Source organism: Miscanthus floridulus, chromosome 1, assembly GCF_019320115.1.
Source record: "Miscanthus floridulus cultivar M001 chromosome 1, ASM1932011v1, whole genome shotgun sequence".
NCBI classification, from domain to species: domain Eukaryota; kingdom Viridiplantae; phylum Streptophyta; class Magnoliopsida; order Poales; family Poaceae; genus Miscanthus; species Miscanthus floridulus.
In genome coordinates, this window is record NC_089580.1 from 53858900 (window position 1) to 53880903 (window position 22004).

Here is a 22004-nt window from a genome sequence, read left to right on the forward strand (position 1 = left end):
TAAGACCGCCTTATGAAAAATTAAGAGAGGTCTTTGTCATATAATCGCCAGTGGACAGACGAATCATTGACACGTTGACAACTAATACTTTTATCCTAGATTAAAATTACGTCATGAAGCTCCATATTTAACTTTACATAACAGATACATAGTAAATAAAATTAAAGTTACGGTATATATTTTTGAGATAAATATTTTTATGCTTTGTAGCAGGAGAAAAAATGTACCGAAGTTGTAATTCGATGCAGGTTTATTAGTGCATTGTCATATTGTTATCAACATTAACTTATATTATGGATATAAAAATAAATTATATTTTTTTAAAATTTGTAAAAGGAGAAAAAAATAGAGATGTACTGTACCATTCTTGCAAGGTGCTGCATGCGGATTAATTTTTCACGATGGCAATGATCAAATATTACATTATTCAGCCTGTTCGTTTGGCTGTGGCTTATCATAAACGATCGTAAATTTTCAGCTGGAACAATATTTTTCTTTCACACAAACTAACTAGCAGTACTTCTTCACGAACCAGCGACGATACGAACCAGCGAACCGAAAGGCTGATTGTTGCCAACGATGAATTCTAGAGTTCACTAGTCGTTGGAATATTTTGCATTTTCTTATGCATTCGTATAGGCTCCGGCTGCAGAACGTTCTAGTCACAGTGGCACGAGAGACGCAGAGCAGGGGCGATAAATTATCAGCCTCGCCCTTGGAATAATCGATCCCAGGCTTTTGCTGCCCGCCTTGGTTCCATCCCAAGCAAGACACCCGGCCGGCGCCCCCGCCGCGTGGTGGCGTGCTAGAGGTAGAGGTAGACACATAGCCTAGGTCGTCGGGACTCGGGAGAGCATGGCCGGCGACGAGGCGGACGCGCACGATGGCGCGTCGGGGCGGCTGGAGAGCATCCTGACTGCGGAGGCGGAGGCGTCGTCTCCGTGGGCGCGCCGTGCGTGGGCCGCGGCGTCCATCGAGCTGCGGCTGCTGACGCGGCTGGCGGCGCCGGCGGTGGTGATGTACATGATCAACTACCTCATGTCCATGTCGACGCAGATCTTCTCAGCTCGGGCCACCTGATCAACCTGGAGCTCGCCGCGGCGTCGCTCGGCAACACCGGCATCCAGATCTTCGCCTACGGCCTCATGGTACGCACAGTCATACATGCATATCCCTGACTGCAGGTTTCTTTCTCCTCCGCCTTCTGATTGCTTTGATTTGTCGTCGTGGATGGATGCGTACGTAGTTCGTTGCCGATCCCTCTCCCGATTATCCGGCCGGGCTCCTCGATTAGACTGTTTTAGTTAGTTAGTTTGTTACCATCGATTATCCGGGCGTGCAGGCAGGCATTATAAAGAGCGAGAGGAGGGCAGTATTTTTGATCTGCCGCAGTGCAAACAAAGCAGCAGCAAACGCCGCCGGGCTTATTAATTTAGATTGTTGTCGGTCGATCGGTATTAATTTGGTTGGTAGGGATGGGACGTTCCTCTTGAACCAATTGAATGAACAGATATAACAAACGAATAGTTAGTGTGGGAATTCCTTTTCCTGAATCGGGTTCATATATGCTCATGACGAAATTAAAGGAGACGACACAATCGGCGAGCCCTCCTGATAGATCCTGAGCTGCCAAAGCGGACGAAATCCAGCGCTCCGGCCGGCCGGCTTGCTGCTGCTCATCGCCAGCAGAGTGGCGCTAGCAGAAGCGAGGTACCTTTGAGTGAGACCTGCTAGTACTGCCTAGTGGCGGCGCCAGAACGGCTGCTTCTGCAAGGAGCCATGGAAGGAGCGAGCGGAGGGCCGGCCGGCCGACGGGCAGAGCGTGGCCCGCGCTTTCATTTCTCGTAACGTCCTCCGATCCTGCAGTGCTCGTCGCCTCGTCGGGGCGTGCTCGTTTCCTTTCTAGACGGGTGTCCCCGTTGGTTGCCTACCTGATAGTAGTGCTACCAAAATTGGGCCTCACGTCTAGTAGATCTCTCTGATCGTCACACCGCGCGCGGGCACCTGTGTTCATAAAGAAATTGACGATACATACATACATGCATGGACAAAACGGTCGGCATCGTACGTGAGCGGTGTCGATGCTTCCAGCTTTAGTTTGGTTTCTTGGTGGCTCTAGCCAGCTTCTGGTCCTTTCCTTTTGATTCTTTCCAACATAAATGAGCCAAACCACAAGATCGATGGCGAAATGGTTAGATTTTATATCATCCACAGTGCCACACCCACGCCCGGATTTCGGTGGATTTTTTTTCTCCGATCCAAAAGCATTTCCAGATGATAAGCTCACCCTAGTTGCATGGATAATAATCTTTTACCATTTTATACGCTCTCTAAATTAAACCTGCTTACACATTTTCGCTGAAATTATTAATTGACTTTTTTTAGTAACAAACTATAATTAAGTGTGCACAGTGCAGAATACCCACGCTGTTAAATTCTAGAATAAATCGAGAGCACCAATGTGCTATAAAAATAGTTATATTTAGAAGGACAGATTTTCCACAACAATAAACCTAACCCACTAAGCTACGCTAAGTTTACGTCAAATCATATACGTGTGAAGATGTTCTGTAAACTTAAGGTTTAATACCATCTTAAATTAGCAGTATGTCCGTCTTTTAGGCCTTTTACTTAATTTGATTGTATCTTCTGCTTAAACTTTAAGTTGTTACTGATATGTGACCATCACCACCATAGTTCAAGAAGAGGAGTGGCCCCACATCTTAACAATTTGTTAAAAAAACATTCTTGTCCATATGACCACGAGTAGAGATACAGCTCACCGTTTTTTTTTGTTAAAGTTATGTACGTGAGTGCTGAATTATTTGAAAAACAATAATGTTCAAATATATATTTTTCTATCTCTAAATCTGTATCGGCTATTTCAACACCAATATGGGCTGTACATCGTGAATTCGTGATGAGCCCAAGTCTGCATAGACGGGCCTGCATCATTGTCGGCTATTGCAAATGTAGCTCGCATGTATGGGCCTTATTCACAATATCATGAAATCGGCCCGAGTCTTCTGTTTAAATTTATTTGTCGCGAATCACGGTTCCGCCAAAATGAAGAACCAGATGTTCATAATAGTTTGGTTGTCGCAGCTGGGCATGGGCAGCGCGGTGGAGACGCTCTGCGGGCAGGCCAACGGCGCCCAGAAGTACGACATGCTGGGCATCATCTACCTGCAACGCTCGGCCGTGCTCCTGTGCGCGACGGGCGTCCCGCTGGCCGTGGTCTACGCCTTCTCGGAGCCGATCCTGGTGTTCCTGGGGCAGTCGCCGGAGATCGCCCGCGCCGCGTCCGTCTTCGTGTACGGCCTGATCCCGCAGATCTTCGCGTACGCCATCAACTTCCCGATCCAGAAGTTCATGCAGGCGCAGAGCATCGTGCTCCCGAGCGCCTACATCTCCACCGCCACGCTGGCGCTGCACCTGCTGCTCAGCTGGGTCGTCGTCTACAAGGCCGGCCTCGGCCTGCTGGGGGCTTCCCTGGTGCTCAGCCTCAGCTGGTGGCTCATCGTCGCCGCGCAGTTCGCCTACATCGTGATGAGCCCCAGGTGTCGACACACCTGGACGGGGTTCACCTGCCAAGCCTTCTCGGGTTTGTGGGACTTCCTCAAGCTCTCCGCCGCGTCCGCAGTCATGCTTCCAGGTCGTGGTGCTCATCGCCGGCTTGCTCCCCAACCCTGAACTTACACTGGACGCGCTGTCTGTGTGGTGAGTAGTAGTGTAGCACGTTACCATTCATGCATCCTTCACTATCTATCCCTATTAGCTACGATCTATTTGCACTGCTGCACTGCAGCTAGAAAATCAGAAACAGCATTAATCTTGTTGACTTGTTCTCTTATCTGATCTGCAGCATGACTATTTCTGGGTGGGTGTTCATGATCTCAGTAGGGTTCAATGCTGCTGCCAGGTAGGTTCGCAACTCAACTACAAACTACACCTGCCAGGTTTAATTTTCTTACGGTTTAATCTGTGTATCCTAACTAACTTCTGAATGATTGATTTCCAGTGTGAGAGTGAGCAATGAGTTCGGTGCCGGCCACCCAAAATCTGCCTATTTCTCAGTGTGGGTAGTGACTGCGGTCTCTACACTGATATCTGTCATTCTTAGCATTGTGATCCTCTGCCTGCGCAACTACATCAGCTACTTGTTCACAGAGGGTGAGGTGGTGTCGAACGCGGTGGCGGATCTCTGCCCACACTGCTTGCCATCACGCTCATTCTCAACGGCATCCAACCTGTTCTGTCAGGTAGATTTCAGATACCTCACAATCTCTCATGTGAACCTGCTACATGCTACTACGTACCAGATTAGTAAACGTAGCATCCAAAACCTGCTTTACCAATTGTTTTTGTCCATCATTTCGAAGCTTGAAGCTTTTCTAGTCATACCTATTGAGATGCACGCATTGACCTGTCATACTTCAACAATTAGGTCAGTAGGAACAATTTATCCTCCAATTGACTGAGCAATCATTCAGTATGAGGAACTTCAGATGTTTGCACTAAAATGGTTATTAGGTAATCAGTCGACTTGCCACATACTAAAATTATATTAATGGTTACCAAGTCTCTCATGCAATGATGCAACATTGCAACCAATGAAAATGCCTATATGTCCTCGTGAAAAAGAATGATCTGTTCACATTTTACACTATACATTTCACTAGTACAGAACCGAGCTTTACTCCCGGTGGGGAACCCCCTCTAGTCCCGGTTCCCCACCCGGGAGCAAGCATCCGGGACTAAAGGGGGGGTCATTTAGTCCCGGGTCAGGAACCGGGACTAAAGGAGGACCTTTAGTCCCGGTGGGTAACACCAACCGGGACTAAAGGTGCCTCCTGACATGCCACGATGGCCGGCACCTTTAGTCCCGGTTGGTAATACGAACCGGGACTAAAGGTTTTTTTCTTTTTTCTTTTCTTTTCATTTTTTTGTTTTCTTTTCAAAATAGGTTTTCGAAGTCGTATTGTACGCTGCTAATTATACATTTATACGCGCATATAGTATGTTTCGGTTCAAGCACAATGAACGTATTAAATCACACAATTCAATCATATAAATATATATATATATATATATATATGCATGCATGCATCATATATATATTTACATGCATGCATGCATATGTGTATTTTACATTATATTATTTCATGTGCATATATTACAAAAGATTGCATTATAGTTGTTGTGACATAACAAGTTTCTTCTCATCCTCTAGCTTGGCTTCAATGGCAGTGTTGGGTCGAAGTAGAACTCGCCCTTGGAATCGATGACCTGCTCATTAAAAAATCCGGCTATAGACTCTTGAATTGCTTTGATTTGGTCTTGCCGTATGACCTTTTCCTCCAACCATCGAGTCTACAGGTTTGAATTAAAGGAAAATAAATTAATATATGTACATATATATATATAAAGACATAGTAACACAATCAATAATAATAATTAAATGAATATATAGTGTATTTTTAACGTACTTTGAGTCTCTCTGTAGGAGTTCTTTGGGAGACCACCTTGATAAACTTGCAAACATAGTAACCACAGTAGTTGTTCCCCTGTTCCTGCCTCAGACACCACTTTACGAGAAAAAGATTTGTCATCCAATCTGGTGATCCGGTGAAAGCTATATGTTTAATTAATAAAGATGATGCGATTCAGGGGACTTACTTTCAATGGGATTACATTCAGTGGCGCTTTGCATTTTTCCATGTGTTGCTTCTCAATAAAGGTTTTCCAAACACTGCCCAATAAAAAATTTGCCACGTCATCAGATATAGTTAATCATCATGTTTGTGTGTATATATAGTTGCTAGAGATCTCGAAATTACCTCTGGATAATATCTATCATATCTTGGTAGTCTTGTTGTGGTTTTCTCATCGAGTCATAGATTATCAAGTGACTTTTCACCAGATCGATGTCCATCAATATCCAGTGATTGCTGCATGTGTTTATAGGATATAACGCATAACACTCATTAATTAACTAGAATCAACATATGAGCCATTAAGGCTATGATCGACATGATTAACACTCACTTGAAGTTATAGGGAAAGAGTATATCCTTCTTGTGGCGTTGGTTCACTAAGAAGTTCATGAGGTTACTCTCTGACTCAGACTTCCAATTAGTCATTGGAGTAATTGGGTCTTTGAATACTATATGGGGATCAACAAAACCAATTTCATTGCAGCCTTCCTTTCTGAGCTCTGTCATTGTAAATCTGCATATATATAGTACTTGTTAGGATAATTTATATGCATATACACACATATGATGAGTTTAATAATAGATCGAAAGAATTATTACTTACAGGCAATAGCAGCTAATGATAACTTTGTCCAGAGAGGTCAGGTGGCATAGTTGATGAAATTCTGCAAAGTCAACATACATAACATCATCGCCACGGAACCAATGTTCGTCTCTAATTCTGACACCAACGCAGAAGTCTCCACTGGTAGACGCCTGCATGTACCACTTGTTTAGCAGGTACATTTGCGTCCCCAGATCAGATAAGGCTTGAGGGTTGTATAGACTCTGGCCTAGTACAAATTTTTTCTTCCAAATATCAACCTCCGCCGCACTCTCAATGTTTCCATCACCAAACATCTGGTAAAGGTCGAGACCAGTCTCATCAAGAAATTCACCAAGGTGATCCAAATCGACATCCGGAGGTATGTTTGCCTGATGCATTAATCCTAAATTCGAACCATATTCATTACCAACAACTAGCGGGGGGATTGATTGGTGCGCTTGTTGTCCGAGTTGGGCAACTCCTTTCCCTGCCCGCTTCTTTTTCTGTGCCGCCTCAATTGACTTGGTGAGAGTGCGGTCATAGTCTGATAACGTTGATTTGGACGGCTTACGAGATTCCCGCTGTTGATGCTGGTAAGAAATCACCTTTTTTCTTAAAATATCCGGAGCTACGAAGAAGTACGGTTTCTCTGGGTTTCTCCTTGCTTCTTGATTCATTTTAAGTTTGTCATAGAATCTAGACATGTCTTTTTTATATGCATCAGTTCCTTCTTCCTTCTCTTCAGATATTATTTTGGGAATAACCCTTGGTTTTACGGTGGCTTTCTTTGCAGGCGGGGACTGGTTCTTCGTTTGAGGGGCTGGCCTCTTGCTAGGCTTCTTGGTAGGTGGGGGCGGGGGAGGCGTTGGAGACCTCCTTGGAGGTGTTGGCAGCGGCGTTGGAGACCTCCTTGGAGGTGTTGGCAGCGGCGTTGGAGACCTCCTTGGAGGTGGCGGCTGCGGCGTTGGAGACCTCCTTGGAGAGGGTGTGGATGCAGCCTCGTCTTCCAACACAATGTCATCGTACAGAGCACTATGATGATCTGGCGATTGAACAATTGGATTTAGATTGGGGGAGGATCTGCTACAAAAAAAGGAATGACATATTATTATGAGCAGATTGTTAATTATTTAAGCCAATACAAATTAATGATGTAGTGTTTTCATCCGCACATACCTATGGTGAGGTAGTTCAGGAGGAGGTGGAGCCGACATCCCTGGAATGATGATGTAGCGCTTGCGCCATAGAATGAATGTCTTCTCCGCTTCTCCTAGAGTCTTCTCGCCATCACCTCCAGGAATGTCAAGAGGCAAATCACTAAAACCTTTTTCAGCTTTATCTACCGAGATGGTGGCATATCCTTCTTGGATTATATTCCCATGAATCCTTGGTGTCTTGGTTCGGTCGATAGGATTAACAAGACCGATAGCCACCTTGATTGTGGAATTCTCCTTCGGAATGTGTAGCTCACACGTTGTACAAGGTTCAGTGACGTCATCCACAGGGAAGCGCAGTCCTGTGTCCCCTTGATTTGGTATCTCCGTGGAAGCGCAGCTGCTTTTCAACTGAACAGATTGGCTAATGTTGATTCCTGGCTCTGATGCCTGCTTGCTTGCACTCACTGCTATTTGCACTTGCCTTTTGATTTCCTCCTGCATTCTCGCTTCAAGGTTTTTTTCCCGCTCCTGTGCTTCACGCACCGCTTCCTCCAACCTCTGGAGCCGGTGTGCCTCTTCTTCCTTCTTTCTCTGGCGACTTCTGTAGGAAGGTCTGTCCTGAGGGAATCCATGCTCCCACGAGACACTTCCTTTGCCTCTAGTTCGGCCACCATGTTCAATAGTCCCGATGGCGTATGTCAGCTCATCCTTCTCTCTGTTGGGCCTGAACGCACCACTAGCAGTAGCTCTCTGAGCATAAAACAATCTTTCTGCTGCTTCTTGCAGTCTTGCGCCATAAACGCACTTCCCTGTCTCCTGGTCTAGTGTTCCCCCATGAGCGAAAAACCAATTCTTTGCACGTTCTCCCCACTCGAGTGATTCTGGTCTGATACCCTTGGCAAGAAGGTCTGCTTCCATTTTGTTCCACTTCTTAATGGCAGTCGGGTAGCCACCTGATCCCAAGGTATGGTGGTATGTCTTCTGTTGGGCATTATGTTGGTTCTTTATCACCCGACTCACACCCTCTTCCGAAGTCTTGTACTGTACAAACTCATCCCAATAGGGCCTCTGCTTTGAGATCGGGCCTGGGACAGTAAAATCTGGTGCTATGTTCTTCTTGACATACGTCGTGTATAGGTGTTTCTTCCAAGTCTGAAACTGGGTGGCCATCTTCTTCATTGCCCAATCCCTAACTCGCTCCTTCAATTCATCACCATCTATTATATCATCATAATCATCTGTTTGGAGCGTGAAATGTACCAAGACATCATTCCAAATTAACGCCTTGTCACGATCGGAGACAAAACTGATATGAGGAGCATTGGTCTTCTTCTTCCATTCACGGGTACTAATCGGGAGTCGGTCCCGTACAAGGTAACCACAGTGGTGCACAAATTTCATTTTATTCGGCCCCCCCCGGTTCTCCTGTATCCACATTGAACTCTGAGATGATGAAGCGACCCTCCAATGGCTTTTTGGGACCTCGAACATTTTTACTCTTCGTTGTAGTTGTTGATGTCGATCCAGAGGGCTACAAAACATAAACATTATTTTTAATGTCATGAGCACACATAGGACATATGATAATATATATATATAGCTAATAATAAAAAATATATACTTGGCCAATATGTTGTTGCTCATTTTGTTCAAGAGCTAAGTACTGACTCCCGTCATCTACATCCTCTTGCATGTTATTTTTAGCACCATCATCGCCGGCAACTTGAGTGCCAGTGTTGATCAAATTCATCATCAACTCCTCCTCATCCATATTTCTCGGGTCGGCCATCTAGCTTCAAAAAACAAAACCAATATATAGTACGTCAAATCTTTGCTTATTACATGCGTAAAATCTACAAACAATATGCATTATTAAATCTTGCCCCTCGATCACGGACGCAATTCGCCACACTAGGACGAACTACGTCGGTACTAGGGCGAATTAGGGCACGAGAAAGGGCGGTGTGACAAGAGTGGCGGTGCTCCACTCCGCCGTATATATGTCTGTACACATGGGTGAACGAGGGCGGCGGTGCTCCGCCGTATACATAGAAACGCATGGACGAAATGCATATGAATACAAATGACGTATATATACGTGTCGGCGCGGTGGCCGGTGTGCTGACGACGATGACGTGAGGCGGGCCGGCGTGCTGACGACGACGACGACGACGTGAGGCGGGCCGGGGCGGTGTCGGTGCGTGATGTTGTGATCCTATGTACCATGTGATCAACCATGTAGTCATTCATCATATGAGAAAATTCTATGTTAATAATATAAGTATAAGTCATTATGAAATGTAAGTATATGTGTCTTATTGCTCATATAACCATTACTATTTCCGAAATGATAAGAATTTATTTTCTTCTTTTACAGGCGATCTCTGATGCTATGATATAAAGTTTGAAGATAGTCTTCCCGGAAAAAATATGTAATGCTCATATTACTTTAGCAACATTAATATATTATATCTGTATATTCAAAGTTCACAAATGAAGAAACATGTGATATTTTTGATAAACTAAAAAACGCTTAGTTTACAAACTGGGTATCAAAATTGAGTTCCTATTTGACCATTATATATCCTACAACAAATCCTTCAAAAAAAAAGACCCTACATGAATATATTTGGATAAAATTTCGTTAACAAACATTGATCTATGAAGATAGAAAAAATTCTTCTATTAATGTAGCGTTGTTTCCGAATAATATATAGCGTGTTTATTAACAAACATATCTTAACAGCAAGCGGATGGTTCGTAGCGTTGTTTCCGAATAATATATAGCGTGTTTATTATACAAGCCATGGATTTATATCGATCCAATTAATTTCTAAAGTAATTTTATTGGTGATCCTTAATTATACTTGTCATTTAGAGTTCCAAATATTCAAAACTTGCCTTAAGATATGTTTTTATTTAAAATCATTTAGAGTTCCAAATATCGGCAGTGTACCTACTGGAGGGCCTCGGGCCGGCGCGGTGGGGCAACGCGCGGTGGAGGGCGTGTCGGGCGCGGAGGAGGGCGCGGTGGAGGGCCACGGGCAAGCGCGGAGGAGGGGCACGGGCGCGCGCGGTGGAGGCCGCACGAGGAAGAAGACGGCGACGCCGGTGTCACGGAAGGCGAACAGACGCGGCGCGAGGAAGAAGAGGGCGGCGGTGTTCGACGAGGAAGAAGACGAGCGGATCGATCTGCCAGGCGCTGGAGGTTATATAGCAGAGGAGAATTACTCCCGGTGCCATCCACCAACCGGGAGTAAAAACCCTTTACTCCCGGTGCGTGTTACCAACCGGGAGTAAAGGTACCTTTACTCCCGGTGCGTGTTACCAACCGGGAGTAAAGGTATACCTTTACTCCCGGTTGGTAACACGCACCGGGAGTAAAGGATTTTTTTTGGCGGGCCGCGAAACTGCAGCCCACCTTTACTCCCGGGTGGGCTTCCCACCCGGGAGTAAAGGTGGCCTGCAGTTTCGTTTCCCGCCTGTTTTAAGCAATAGTCTTGTTACATACAATAGAAATGCAATAGTTTTTATTAAATACATAGTAAATTAAATAAAAGGCATAAAATTATTTTGTTAAAAATATGAATTTTATTTTTGTTTATTGCACATAGGAAAAATCGATAACCTAACTTTTTTTATTTTTTGTTAGAATTATAAAACATAATGTAACTAATATTTATTATTTCGTTAATGCAAAAATGTAGTGTTTAATTAAAATTATTAAAATTATTGGTTTTGGACAGGAAATTTGTTTTCATATCATTTTAACGTTAATATTTTAATTTTTCATCACTCAGTATCCTAATAATTTACCTTTTTGAGAGAGAAATCCCACCAAATCAAACATTGATTTAATTTAAAACATGACATAATAAACATCTGAATTCACAATTATTACATAATATCTCAAACACACACTATATTAAATCACTATATCATCAAGTGGGCACAGCAGTGAACTTCTTCTTTATGTATGTCCCTTGGTTATGATCGCTTCGTAACCATGGAGTGTCCTCATCATTTACCAAGATGCTAGGGTCTTTGTTCACTTTGAAGGGCGGAATTCGGTCATCCTTTTCATATTCTTCTGACATGTCCGACTTGTCCTCAATTCCCACGATGACTCTTTTCCCTGAAAGAACTATGTGGCGCTTTGGCTCTTTGGTTGAGTCATTATCATTTTTCCCTCTTTTTGGTTTGGTAGACATATCATTGACATAGAACACCTGATTCACATCCTTGGCAAGGACGAATGGTTCGTCTTTGTACCCAATATTACTAAGGTCTACTGTTGTCATTCCATACTCGTTGTCTACTGTTACTCCGCCTCCGGTCACCTTGACCCATTGGCACTTGAACAATGGGATCTTCAAAGTAGGTGCATATTCTAGTTCCCATATTTCATCTATGCGTCCATAATATGTCTGCTTATTCCCATTCGGGTCTGTGGCATCTATGCGGACACCACTGTTTTGGTTGGTACTCCTTTTATCTTGGGCTACTGTGTAGAATATGTTCCCATTTATCTCGTACCCTTTGTATGTGACGATATGCCATGATGGTTGCATAGCCAATAAATACAGTTGCTCATGGATGCTCTCATCACCTTGACATTTTTTTCGCAACCAACCGCCGAAAGTTTCCATGTGCTTATGCGTAATCCAAGCTTCAGTCTTCCCAGGAAACTCGGATCGTAAGAGATCCTTGTGTGTCTCAATATACGGATCTACCAAAGAGGAGTTCTGTAGAACTGTGTAGTGCGCTTTATTGAAATAATCATCATCCGTACCAATATATGTTTTCCTCCCTAGTGTCCCCTTTCCGCTTAGTCTCCCCTCATGTCTCGATTCAGGAACACCAATCGAGTCAAGGTCGGGAATAAAGTCAACACAGAACTCAATGACCTCTTCTGTTCCATAGCCCTTGGCGATGCTTCCTTCTGGGCGAGCACGGTTGTGAACATATTTCTTTAGGACTCCCATGAATCTCTCTAAGGGGAACATGTTGTGTAGGAACACAGGACCGAGAGTGAAAATCTCCTTGACTAGGTGAACTAGGAGGTGTGTCATAATATCAAAGAAGGAAGGAGGGAACACTAACTCAAAGCTGACGAGACATTGAACCACATCATTCTGTAGTTTAGCTAGATCAGTTGGATCAATTGCCTTCTGAGAAATTGCATTGAGGAATGCACATAGCTTTACGGTGGCTAGACGTACATTTGGAGGTAGAATTCCTCTTAATGCAACTGGAAGTAATTGCGTCATGAGAACGTGACAGTCATGGGACTTTAAGTTACAGAATTTCTTCTCTGGCACATTTATAATACCCTTTATATTCGAGGAGAATCCAGATGGTACCTTGATGTTGTTTAAGCATTCAAACATGATTTCCTTCTCCTCTTTGCTTAGAGTGTAGCTAGCAGGACGTAAGTAATGGCGTCCATCATCTGTCTTCTCTGGATGTAGGTTGTCTCTTTCTCTCAAACAACGCAGGTCCTGTCGTGCTTCAAATGTGTCCTTAGGCTTTCCATACACACCCATAAAGCCTAGCAGGTTCACACAAAGATTCTTCGTCAGGTGCATCACGTCGATCGAGCTACGGACCTCCAGGACTTGCCAATAGGGTAGGTCCCAAAATATGGACTTTTTCTTCCACATGGGTGCGTGACCGGTAGCGTCTTTCGGAATAGGTTGGCTTCCATGTCCTTTTCCAAAGACGACTTTCACATCATTGACCATATCGAGTACATCCTCACCGGTTCGGTTGCGAGGCTTGGTCAGGTGGTCTGATTTCCCTTTAAAATGCTTACCTTTCTTTCTTACGGGGTGATTTGCAGGAAGAAATCGACGATGGCCAAGGTACACGACCTTTCGACATTTTTTCAAGAATACACCTCTAATATCACCGAAGCAGTGTGTGCATGCATTATATCCCTTGTTTGACTGTCCTGAAAGATTACTTAGAGCAGGCCAATCATTGATTGTTACGAACAACAATGCTCGCAGATCAAAGTGTTCCTGTTTGTACTCATCCCACACACGTACACCTTCTTTATTCCACAAAATGAGAAGTTCATCAATAAGTGGTCTCAGGTACACATCGATGTCATTGCCAGGTTGCTTCGGGCCTTGGATGAGCACAGGCATCATAATGAACTTCCGCTTCATGCATAACCAAGGAGGAATGTTGTAGATACTTAGAGTAACAGGCCAAGTGCTATGACTACTGTTCTGCTCTCCAAAAGGATTGATACCATCTGTACTTAAAGCAAACCTTAAGTTTCTTGCGTCATTTGCAAACTCCGGGAATTCTCTGTCGATTGCTCTCCACTGGGACCCATCAGCAGGGTGTCTCAACATATTGTCTACCTTACGGTCTTCTTTGTGCCATCGTAACAATTTTGCATGTTCTTTGTTTCTGAACAGACGTTTCAAGCGTGGTATTATAGGAGCATACCACATAACCTTGGCAGGGATTTTCTTACGTGGACGTTCGCCCTCAACATCACCAGGGTCATCTCGCCTGATCTTATACCGCGACGCATGGCATACCGGGCATGCATCCAATTTCTCGTACTCTTTGCCACGGTATAGGATGCAGTCATTAGGACATGCATGTATCTTCTCTATTTCTAGCCCCATAGGACAGACAACTTGTTTTGCTTCGTAGGTAGTGGCGGGCAATTCATTGTACTTCGGAAGCATCTTCTTTTGGATTTTTAGTAACTCTCCAAATCCCTTGTCAGATACACCATTCTTTGCCTTCCATTGCAGCAATTCTAGTGTGGTTCCCAACTTTTTCTGCCCTGCATCACAAGTTGGGTACAACAATTTCTTGTGATCTTCTAGCATCCGCTCGAACTTGATCTTCTCCTTTTCACTTTCACATTCTCTTTGTGCATCACGAATGACCTGACAAAGATCATCAGCCAGCTCATCTTCTGCGACTACCTCTTCTTCAGCTTCTCCCATTGCAGTATCATTGAAGCACGCACCATCAGGAATAATATCATTGTCGTCCCATTGTTCTTCTTCATCTTCTTCCATTACAACACCGGTTTCTCCGTGCTTTGTCCAACAAATATAGTTTGGCATGAAACCCGACTTGAACAAGTGTGAATGAAGAGTCCTTGAGCAAGGATATTCCACCGTATTCTTACATATGGCACATGGGCAGCACATGAAACCGTCGCGTTTGTTTGTCTCGGCTGCACGTAATAAAGAATGCACGCCGTCAATGAACTCTTGTGAGCGGCGATCAGCATTATACATCCAATGACGGCTCATCTGCATTACATGACATAAATATCATATTAAAACCTAGATCATAATTAATTATTTATACAACATGCGTGCCACCACAAAAGATACAAATTTATGAAAGCATCGCTACAATGTAGACAATCCCAACTACCACTAAAAGAACTAAAGCTAAAATACATTTCAGGAGCACAAGGATTTCGCGACCAATCTCAACTAAAACAGACAGATCCCCCGATTGTGCAACATCTTTGGGCTTCTTCGGCTGGATCACTGCCTCATTAGCCGCCGTATCTGCCTGTTGTGCAAGATATTTTTGCACGAGTTCAACATACTCTTCCTCCCAGTAGAAGCCTGAACATCGTCCACTGCCATCCCACTGAAATTAAAACAAAAAATTAGAACTTTAATCACAACCATCATGAAAATAGGTATAAACTAACCATAATCATTAAATACGATAAAATAACTCACATTGCGATCCGGACACTTGTAGAAGATACGATCCTTGTTGGGACCCTCCTTCTTCACTCGGTACTCCATCACAATCTTCATCTCATCACGACACTTGCCGCATGGAATGAGAGGAAGGCCCGGCCTAAGTCGCTTTGGAAACCCATGAGAGGCCGAGGACCCGGAAGCAGTTGCCATCTACTCTCTATACTCATTTTTTAATACACTATAAATTTCTTCTTTTATAAACAAATAAAATTAACAAACTATAAAATTATCTAGATCTCTAAACAATGATATTTTTAATGGTCATTGTGTTCTCGTCTTTTACTGCGGCAGGTAAGTAATTCATATGATATTTCCGCAAATTAACAGAAGAATGGGAATGTACACACATAACAGACTACTACGACGATATCGGGACGTGTGAATAAATAACCATCCGTACTAGTTGACCTTGCTTACGTGATCATCTCGGCGAGCATTTCTCCACCGGACAGCACCGTACTTGGTCAAGGAAGAGCTCCGATTCTATGAGGAAGGGAACACGGTCTCCCACGACCGTTGTCGCTCTCCCTCGTAGAATCAAAGCTCCTCCTTGATGTCCGTTACCGCTCGACAGAGAACATGCTTGCCGAGCTGAACACGGTCCGCAAGTTCAACTAATACGGATTTTCTATAATTTTCTAACTATTTTCTAAGTTTTTATTTATATATACTACGTTTAGGTACGGTGATTGACAGACTACTACGACGATATCGGGACATGTGAATAAATAACCATCCGTACTAGTTGACCTTGCTTACGTGATCAGCTTGGCGAGGATTTCTCCACCGGACGGCACCGTACTTGGTCAAGGAAGAGCTCCGATTCTACGAGGAAGGGAACACGGTCTTCCACGACCGTTATCGCTCTCCCTCGTAGAATCAAAGCTCCTCCTTGACGTCCGTTACCGCTCGGCAGAGAACATCCTCGCCGACCTGAACACGGTCCGCAAGTTCAACTAGTAAGGATTTGCTATAATTTTCTAACTATTTTCTAACTTTATATTTATATATACTTTAACCTTCTTTCATGTAAATATGCAAGCTTAAAGTGATTTTGAGCTCAAATTGCTTACAAATGAAAAAAAACCATAATAAAGAACCATAAATATATATAGTGAATAAAATGGCATAAGAAAATGGTAAAAAATGAGAGTATGAGATTGATAACCTTTACAACTGAAGAATCGACGGAGGAATCGAAGAATGGATGGAGGAACAATGGAGGGAGGGAGGAAGCAAGAACACTACTGCAGTGAGCTTCAAAATGTGCTGAGCTCGGGCTCGGGGAGGAAGGAGGAGACGACCGATTTATAAAGGGAGAACATTTAGTCCCGGTTGATAGATCCAACCGGGACTAAAGGTAACTTTCCAACCCCGGGCGCAGCCACGGCCCGGGAGTAGACCTTTACTCCCGGTTGGAGCCACCAACCGGGAGTAGAAGTCTACCTTTAGTCCCGGTTGGTGGCTCCAACCGGGACTAAAGGTCCCTGCCACCTCTGTCTGGCGCAGTAGCCGTTGGGCAGGGGCCTTTAGTCCCGGTTGGATCCACCAACCGGGACTAAAGGTATTTCTAGTCCCGGGGGCAAAAAATTCCGGGACTAGAGTCCATTTTGACCGAGGATCAAAGGTCTGTTCTCTACTAGTGATTTGCATATAATCAGACTCGGTAAGCACTCCGAGCAACTTTGGTGTCATGTCAATACTCCATATAGGACGGGCAATGATTAATTCTCCTACAAATCATGAGGTGGCTTAGTGGGAAAATGCTTCCCATCTCTTTCATTCTTAATTGAACTTTAAGTGCTGAATGGGGACAGCACAGCAAACTTACATCATGATCAGAAATAAATGGATGATACCTCGACTGATTATTTCGGATCATGATGTGTAGGAGTAGTTCGCCGTGTGTTTTGAACATTTCTAACAAGCAAATATTTCACATAAATAGGTGTCGCTGTTGGGTGTGGGTGGCAACAATTCGTAGCCAACGTGAACATCGGCTGTTACAACATAGTTGGTGTTCCCCTCGGCGCCCTCCTCGGGTTCGTCTTCAAGCTCGGTGTAAAGGTAATGGGTTCAAATGCATAGTTAGTAATGTTTTTTTAATTTTTGTATACCGAATGATGATGAACTCTAATGACGTACTCATGCCTCTCCTGACAGGGTATTTGGGGTGGTATGATTGGAGGAACTTGCATGCAGACGGCTATTTTGTTGTGGGTCACCTTGAGAACTGATTGGAACAAAGAGGTAGGAATTCCTAAAACTTGCATAATAAAAGATACATTTTCATTTTTACTTTTGTATTTAGGTTCAATCATGAATGCTAAGCTCTGTCGCACAGCTAGCTAACTGTGTGTTGTTGCTACTTGTTTCCGTTGTCTCTGTTTGGATAATTATGTTTCAGGTAGAGGAAGCACAGAAAAGGTTACACAAATGGGAGGATAAGGAGACGACGGAGGAGCCCCTTCTTGCGGGGATCGGCAATGGCAATTATTTTTTACTGGATGGATCATCAATCTCCGGCCGGCTTCGATCACCACCGTGACCGTCAAGATATGGACCCTGCCTGCAAGTGTTTCTCCGGAGTGTTTGGATTTTTTTTTTACCATAACAGTAACAGTGATATCGATCGAGCCGTGGAGAATTTGTATACGTCCCGACGTTAGATGAATGTACTCCTTCGTGTCTCACAAATTTTGCAAAGCAGAAAAGGAAGATTTGGTTACAGATCGAACTGACATGTCTTTTGAGTTAGAGAATTCGGAGCATACAAGTGGATTTTTTCTACTTTTCAAAAAATTCGCTTCGTTTTTTCGGTTGCTACACCGTGAGCAGAAGAAATTAATGTGCCCAGCAAACAACGCAACATGTCGGCAATCCAAATCTGCAGCATGCATATATCGGCTCTCAAGATAACGGAAATAAATATCCATCAAAATTAGGAGCCACACGATCGGAATCCATATGTACTTCAAGTTATATACTGCATTGAAGATACAAAATATGGCGATGCAGACAATGGCATATGCCACACCACCAAGTCTCTTATAAATTTATAATATTTCTTGTACATCCAGAGATACGACCAGTCGTTGTTGGTAGAATGAGCGATGAGCCCAGTAGTCTAGATGTATAATAAGCCGATCGATGTGTCGTCATCGTCTCGCGTAAGAAAGTAGGAGAGGAGGAGAAAACAATGGCAAACAGGCAAAGAATTGCCATCTCCTGATGTGGATTGTGGAGTAGTACGTATTGGATTGGGACGTCGCGCTCGCGCGCGCGCGGCTTCAATTTGAAGACGCCGTCGCCGCCGGCCGTGTCCGCAAGCGGCGGCCTCATCGCCAGAATTCATCATCGGAAAAAGTTAAAAGCTAAAAAGCGCGCGGCTGCGCCACGTAATAAACAAACAAAAATTTCTACAAAACAACCCAGCGTATGATTGCCAGCAGCGCAGTGATGAACTGATGATCGCGAGTTATAGTACCCGGCCCACGTAAACAAACTCGTAGTAGGCGGCGTCAATGCAGACTTTGACAGGCGGTCCAGCGTCTCTCTCTTTTTTGCGTCATCGCTGACGGCACCGGCCGCTCGGTTGTTCCCTCCGATCCTCGGTTGTTCCCGTTCCTGGCAGCTCAACATCATGCATCCTGTTTGCTTGGCTGATAAGCCATGCCTGAAAGTACTGTTGGCTGATTTGTTGTGAGAGAAAAATACTATTCGTTGACTAAAAAAGTATGGCTTATAAGCCAAACGAACAGGACAATGGTGATGATCAACAGTGAAGAGTTACGCCATCGCTTCCGGAGTTCCAAACATATATCCACCGTCCCTTGTATAAGTTTCACAACCAAGGCGCTGTCGTTTCTTATCAATAGCGGATTATAATTGTATCCTTCCTTTTTCGAGGAGCTAGACAATTTAAAATTTGACATATAGTTTAAAATATAATTCTCATTTTTTAGTTAGCCAATTTAAAATTTGATCAAAGATATATAAAAATGCTAGCGTTTACGTTACAAAATAAATATCATTATGTGAATTATAAAATATATTGTCATAATAAATCTAGTTAGACACATAAATATTAAGTGAAAGACCGAACAAGCGATCGGAGGAGAGGGTGAGTGAGAGCCAATTCAAATTTCTTGACCGAAAAACTGGCCTCTGTCCCCAACAATCCACGAAGCGCTCTCGAAAGCCCAAAATCACAAACCGAAGCCATACAAGCCAACTAGTGACCGGATGACTCCAACTCACTCAAATAAGACATTCGAAAGGTACAAGAAGCAACACAGCGGAGAACGCTTTCAAGAAAAGCAAATCGCAATCGAAACCCAACTGGGTGTAGCCAAGCTGGCCTAGCCAGTTTCAGGAACCGGCGTGGTCGGTTTTTCTGCACAAACCGGTCTGGCTAGTTTCAGAACCGGCCTAGCCGGTTTTTATGCACAGCAACCCGAGACAATCTCAAAAAAAGGTGATTCTTACTCAAACCAAGTTTTGTACAGAGCTTTCTTAAGGAGTTGTGAAACTATTCCCAAAAGCCCAACTCCAAAAACTTTATGAATCAAAGCAGATTTAAGAAACCATCTCCAAGATTGGGCTTTTCTCAATTTTCCTCAAAAACTCAGATCTTCATCCTCACGAGGAATCTACCAATGCAAGACCAGTGTCTAGAGAAGTTCTTTAGACGTCCCCAAACAAGCCCAAGTGCTTAGATCGAAGATTTCAAAAAGAAAGCTGAAAAACCAACAAAAAAAAGATAAAACAAGAGAGGGAAGAGGATTAGTACAAAAACAAGCTGTACTCCCGGTTGGGAAACCCCTTCAGTCCCGGTTTCCCAATTGAGAGCACGAATCCGGGACTAAAGGGCCCCTCCTTTAGTCCCGGTTCCACGTGGGCCGACCTGTAATAGAACCGACCAATTCTACGAGATTAAGTAAGGAAATCTTTCGCCAAAATAGATAATTTAGCAAACTTAAGCCCGTATAACCCGGTAGTCCGTGAAACCACGAAGGATTTCAAACCAATCGACATACAAACCAAGATCGTACAAGTTTAGCAATCACCGTCACATGTTATATAAAGTTCGCAATGACAGTTGGATACATCAGAGTTTAGAACATAAAGTTATTACAACCCAAGTTCAAACTGAAATAGCGGAAGCAAATAGTTTTAAAGCCACACACACTTTTGGTTCAGATACAGTGCCAGTAGGTAGTCATCTCCAACAAAAGCATCAGATGAGAAATACGGAGTGACCATTGCCCTTGGTCCTAGTTGTCACCCATCGCCGGGTACAGGCAGTTAATGCAATAACCGTAGTACATTTGACCATCTGCAACAACAATGGGAACAACGCCCTGAGTACGAGAAGGTACTCAGCTAGACTTACCCGTCTTAAACCAAAATAAAGCGACACCAAGGCTTATGCAAGGCTTTCTTTAGTGGGCTAGCTGACTCGTTTACGAAAAGCATAAGCTATCATAAAGAAACTATTTTAAGTACTTTGCATCATCTTTATTATGACCTATCCATCTAGGTAAGCACCTATACTATAGCAATCACTCGATTAACCAATAATATCCAGTTACCAACTTAGATTTAGCATATCCCATACCATCCAAATAACCATCAGTGTTCCATCATAATTACTACGATGCTGTAGCTCGAGTCAAGTGCTCACTATCTAGGAGCGATGGCGATTCGAATCGATTCCTAACCAGCTGGTGATTTATTCCTCACACAAACCACACTCACCGATCAAGTGAGCTACAGATCACTAATGACACTTTCCAAGTAGCCGCGAGATAACAGTCATGGACCGCACTACCCAGGGACCGCCCGACAGCCATGATGCACCTTGGGCTCACTCTTCGTGTCCCCGTCATACCCCCTTCAGCACCACTCTGCCAATCTGAGTTTATCCCGGCTCAAATAGTGTCACTAGCTTCGCGGTCGAAAAGTACTTTATTTGGCCAGCTAAATGTGAGGAATACGTTCAACATGACAAGAGGGACGAGCAACGATCGGTCCTTAATCGACACAGATGGAAAACTAATAGCACCCCAGAACCCTGTCTGGTTGCCTCCAACTTTTTCGTCCGGTCTCCAATTATCCATCACACATGGTTAATTCCAGGATATCATTCTTTCCATAGCTAAATTCTTTCAGTAACCACCTATAAATGTAGGTGACCGGAAATCACCGATCGCTACCGGTCTAAGCAAGGCTAAGCAGTTATTCGATCCCGACGTAACAAGGTAAAAAGGTAAAAAGGTAGGCAATGATAGTAATAAATGCATCAACGGTTTCAATCAACTCCTACAACTTAATGCAACAATATATAAACTCATATATAGAAAGAATTGCTTTTATAAAGTAGGAGACTTAGAATGCTCTGGGGCTTACCTCGTTCGAACGAACTAGGGTGATGATCGAGGCACTCTTGAAGTTCTTCCTCTTCTTGCACCTCCTGTGCGGGAACTTCGGGCTCGACCACGACCTGCTCCTCGAGAACCGTTACTGGCACTTCCTCCTGCGATCCTGTATGATGCAGATGTATAAGTGCTCATGCATAGGTGCATCGGAGAGATGACATGTAATGATCATGATGCATGGAATGTAGATGAACATGTTTAACTTTATTGGACATAGTAGAAGTAAAGCTCTTCTACAAGGTAGCCAATATCATCCAAGAACATGTACTACTATACTACTACTACAACCACTGTACTAACTTGCCAAGTCACCACAGCAAGCTAAGATGCTTCAAAGA

The 22004-nt window shown here is 43.8% G+C and overlaps 1 pseudogene; it reads left to right on the forward strand.

The window, feature by feature from the left end:
• Nucleotides 1-686: 686 nt before the first annotated feature.
• Nucleotides 687-17928, forward strand: LOC136520697 (protein DETOXIFICATION 40-like; annotated as a pseudogene).
• Nucleotides 17929-22004: the final 4076 nt, after the last annotated feature.